Raw genomic sequence first — 5,295 nt, 5'->3', positions numbered from 1 at the left:
AAATACAGAGCCCCACAGCTGGATGGTACACAGAGATTGAGAGATCTTGGAACACTCATCCCTAAATGGGATGTCTCTGTCAAATCCCTCCTCTCAGAGCTCAGGGGATTCCATGGAAGGAGAGGCAGAAACAGGGTAAAAGCCAGGGGAGATAGAGAACACCAAGAAAACAAGGCGCTCTAAGTCACCATGAGCAAAGTTCATATGAACTCACAGAGGCTGAAGCAGCATGCACGGGGCTGCCATGGGTCTACACAAGTCTGCTGCATTTACATTATGGCTTCCAGTCTGGTGTTTTTTATGGGATTCCTGAGTGTGTGAGCGAGTGGGACTCTGACGCCTGTACCTTCTTCTCCTGGGCTATTTTCCTTCTGTTGGTTTGTCCTGTCCAACTTCAATGTGATAGCTTTTGTTTTATCTTATTATGTTTTGTGTTATATTTTTAAAATGAATAAATGAATGAGTGAAAAAAAGTATTTTCGTCTTCTAAGAACTTATAAGAATCACCTAATGAACTTTTTTAAACTACAGAATTATGAGTTTTCTAGAGTTCAGTTCTCCAAATTCATCCAAATTCCTCCAAAACTGGTGTTGTGTTAGCAACTCCCCTCACTGCTGTGACAAACACCTGGTGGAGACCACATAATGGAGGAGAGGTTTGATTTTGAATGAAGGTTTCAGGAAGCTTTGCCTCTCACTGTAAGGAAAGCATGTCTGAGCAGAGCAGGCTGTGTCTCGACAAGCCAGGATGTAGCTCTCTCACTTTTTTCTGTCTGGGCCCCCAGCCGATAAGATAATGCCATTCACATGAAGGGTGGGTCTCCCCAGTGGTTAACATACTCAGAGGTATACCACCCCATTTTCTAGATAGTGGTCTCAACCTGGGTGTCACGACACATTTGGGAATGAATGAACCTTTCACGGGGGTCAACTAAGACCACCCAGAAACACAGATATTTACACCACCGTTCATAGCAGTAGCAAAGTTACAGTTATGAAGTAGTAGCAAAAATAATTTTGTGGTGGGGGATCACAGCCACGTGAGGAACTCTCTTAAGGGTTGCAGTATTAGAAAGGTTTAGAACCAACCACTACTCTAGATGGTTTTAAATCCGGCCAAGTTGACTGGGAAGATTAATTATCACATAGGTACAAGCATGTATACACACTTTTATACATTCACATGTGCGTGTGCATAGGCATACATACACATGGGTCAAGCACGCGGGAATAATAAATAAGCATCTGCACATGGACATATTCATATATACACGTACACTTATATAAACTCACACTTGAGTGTGCAGGTATATAGGTGCCAACGCTCCTTAGAAGGGACTGTGTGGTCTTCACTCTCAGATATCACAAACTCTTCCTTGGCCTCTTCATTGTTCGTCCACATTTTTATTACTTGTCTTTCTCAGTGCTGGCAATGAAATACGAATTTGCATGTTTCCCTAAGCTCCCGCTTTTCAATGCCCGTATTCCACATGAATGAAGAGATGCAGAGCTCACGCGTGATATGACTTTCTCCTGGTTGTTGTCAGACTCTGTCTACACCCCCTTGTCTGCACCCATGAGCTCACATGACTTTAAATCCCACTCCAACACTGCTAATTGAAGGACTCCTACTTCCAGCACAGACCTTGTATTTTCCTATAGGCAAACATATAATTACTGTCTTCACTCAGACGCTTCAACATCCCAAACATGATGCGGTAAAGAAGAATGCTCCTTTTTCACGCTCAATGTGCTGTAAATTGTTTCAAAGCAGTTATCTAACCCACTATAGTCCCTCGCCTTCCAGTACCTATGCCATCTACCCTCCTCACAACTGCCAAGTCTAAACCCAAATCAACAACATTCTTTTCTTTTTAGATTCTCATTTACTATATTACATACATCATCAGCTCCTATGAATTTTACCTTCAAAATGCACCCCCCCATAATAGACTTACCTCTCTACTCCTGCCACTCTAGTCTAGACCCTCTCATGTCTACACAGTCCAAGATAACCCCTTAAAGCCAGCTCTGACCAAATATCTGCCTGGTTGTCACACAGTTTGTCATGACATCACACCTTTCTGACTGGCCTTAGGAAACACAAGGGGGCTCTCCCTCAAAAGGCTCACACAGACTAAGAAATGCCTCCAAAGGGCATTTTCAAATTCTTTGGGGTGCATAAACTTGACACCTAGAAACAGATAAAAGTAAATCACTGTGCTTGACGGAGGCGGATGAGCCTTTTCAACTTCAGGCTGCATATCTTCCCCCACCAGGTCTGCATTGCACAATAGAAACTTGCTCGGTCATATACTGATCAGCCAATACATTCCCCATTCTTCTTTCCCATTCAACTCAGATTCTTCCATGGCAACCCCATCCTAGAAGCAGAACGACGGGAACAGAGGTACGGAACAGGTATATAAAGCAGTGTCAGATGTAGAAGAACCTGGGGTTCTGATGAAAGTGTTGACTTTTATCCAAACACTGAAGCAGGAGAGGGTTCTTTGTATCCTTCTTCTCCACCAAGGAGCTGGTAACTTTTGTGAGCAATGAAGATTTGAGTTTAGTCTCATGCAACAGCAATTTCAGAGTGCCAGATTTCAGCTTGAAGGGCGGGATGGGGATGGGACCAGTCGTGAAAGCAGTAGAGAATCATGGTGTCCACACAACAATGTTCAGACACACTAGAATCAAGGCAAAACCTGAGCTTGGAAAGACTGATTTAGTCTGCCTGCCTAGAGAGTGTTGGTAGACAATTCCATCTCTAAGACAATCACTGGGCAAAAAATGGAGGAATGCCTTTACTAGTGAATAGCCCAGCTGATGCCAAAGCTGCAAGAACAAGAGGTCACAAGAACTCCATGGCTGGGGCCTGGGGATGGGGAACTTTTGATGAAGCCTAGGAATCCCAAACAGTCCAGATCACTGGAAACACCCTAGAGTCAGAATTAGATGGGCAAGATGCCAGGCCTTTACGGGCCGGGCTTTGGTAGGAGAACACATGAGTAGCTAGAGGAAGGAGAAGAGCAAAGGAGAAAGACTCAGGATGCACTTGCCCGTTTCTCCACAAAGCTTTTCTGTGCTTCGATAGCACATTGTGTATACGCCTTCCATGGCTACAACTCTTGCTGAGTTGTCAACAGTGTTTGCGTCAGAATCTACCTTTTGAAAATGTGTGCTTGTCTTTGTGTGTCTGTATGAAATGTGTATGTCTTCATTCATGTGAGTACATGCATGTGCCTATGTGTGTGAGTACTTGTGTGCGTGTGTGTGGTGGGGAGAAGAGCAGAGGTCAACACTGAATGCTTTCTTCGCTTGCTCACCACTTTAACTTTTGAGATAGTATCTCTCAACATGGAGTTCCCTGATTCAGCTGCACACCTGCTCAGCAAGCCCCTCCATAACCTCCTGTTTCAGCCTTCCTGAGGCTTGTTTACATGGGCACTGGAGATCCAAACTCAGATCCTTAGGCTTGTGTGGCAAAAAGACAGGTTGAGCCACTCCCCTCCTCCCAACTTCCTTTTTAAAGGAGTTAGAACATGAAGATTATTTTTTTTAATTCTATTTTTTTCTTTGAAGTTTGCTTTTCATACAGTATATTTTGATCATGCTTTTCCCAACCCCTAAGATCTCCCAGGTCCTCCAAAAACCAAACAAATTATGATCCTCAAAACAAACAAACAAAATCCAGTAAGACAAAAACATCAAAGCCAAACTAAAGGCCAAAGTGTATTTGCAAGTGGTATGATTTGAAGTTATAAATTTTACAAACAAAAATGGCCTGGCTTGATTTGAGTGTCTTCCCAGTACTCAAGTGAGGAAATGAGGTTTGCAAAGGGCTGAGGCCTTTGGGAGGCAGCAGACAGCCCTCCTTACAAACCCTCAGCCTTGATCTTGAGCTTTTTTACCTCTAGAACTGTGAAAGATAGGTTTCTGTTCTTTATAAAGTCCCCAGTCTGCGGCACTCTATTACAGTATCACAAATAGGCTAGGAAACACCTGCAGACCAACCAGCCAAAATTAACCTCTGTGGAACATCTGGCTTCTGTTCTTTGGGGATTTTTTTTTCTTGTGGGCATTTTATATTTGTGTGTATTGCCAAAATTAGATATGCAATATGTGCATCATTTCCTGCCATGGTTTGGTTTCTCTGGGTTCTCCAGAGAATCTACTGAGCTTGCCCTTGCCATTCTACACTGAACTACACAGACCATAACTTTTAGTGGCTGCTCGGGATTTTACACCTTAGCTCCTGTGAACAACCTGTGGCCTTGGCATATTGGAGTGTTTTTAATTCCTCACTTTTGTAAAGGAGCTAGAGTGGATGCTTCTCTACCCATCCTGTTCACACTTGCCTAGATAATTCTTAAATATTAGTCCCAAAGGGTGACTTTTTCTTTGAAGATAAATGCATATGTAAGGACAGAATGCCAAAACAGTACCACAAAGCAGTGTCTGCGGTTGTTCAACTATTCACCACTTGGCAACCAGCAGAAATGTTTGTTTTCTTTTATTTCTCTCAGAATAGTGGGCAAAGAGAGGTATCTCATTATTGCTTTATAGTAAGCCACGTGTTTCATTATTGATATTAACATGCTCATGAAGCAAGGGTACATATTTTTTTCTTTTGAAAATGGCCAACTCACACTCTCTTTCTCTGTTTGCTATAATATTGTTTTGTAAAGACAGGCCCCCCCCCTTTTTAACTGCAAAAGAGCTTCCAGTGTGTCTTCCATATTTGAATCTGGCTGTAGTATTCTCACCACTCGTGGTCTATTTTGTGTCCCGCAGCCATTTACCCCTAGTTTCTTTCAAGTTTCTGCCTTTGGAGCCATGTTTGGGGAGCCCATCATGACCCTGTGATTAGGTGAATGAAAACCAGATGTCAGCATGGCTTCTGCAGCTGTGACATCGGCAGCGGCCGGCTCACTGTTTAGGAAGCTTGCTCCATTAGCCAGTTTTGACAATAAATCCACTCACAGCAAGCACTCTGTGAAGATTAGGGAAGAGGAAATTGGGAGGGTGGCCTAGTGTGCTTTCTGTCGTGGTGATACACACCATGACTGAAGGCAGCTTGGGGAGGAAAGGGTTATTTCAGCTTACATTTCCAGGTCTCAGCTCAGCACTGAAAGAAGTAAAGGCAAGAGCTCTTGGGCTCATTCTCAGCTAACTTTCTTATTCATCCTGAGAATACTTGCAAGGGATAGTGTCACTCACAATGGGCTGGACCCTCCCACATCAGCCACCAATCAGGACAAACTCACAGACATGGCCACACACCAATATGGC

The sequence above is a fragment of the Microtus pennsylvanicus genome, chromosome 12 (assembly GCF_037038515.1).
Source record: "Microtus pennsylvanicus isolate mMicPen1 chromosome 12, mMicPen1.hap1, whole genome shotgun sequence".
Taxonomy (NCBI): Eukaryota; Metazoa; Chordata; class Mammalia; order Rodentia; family Cricetidae; genus Microtus; species Microtus pennsylvanicus.
This window is presented reverse-complemented; position numbering follows the sequence as displayed.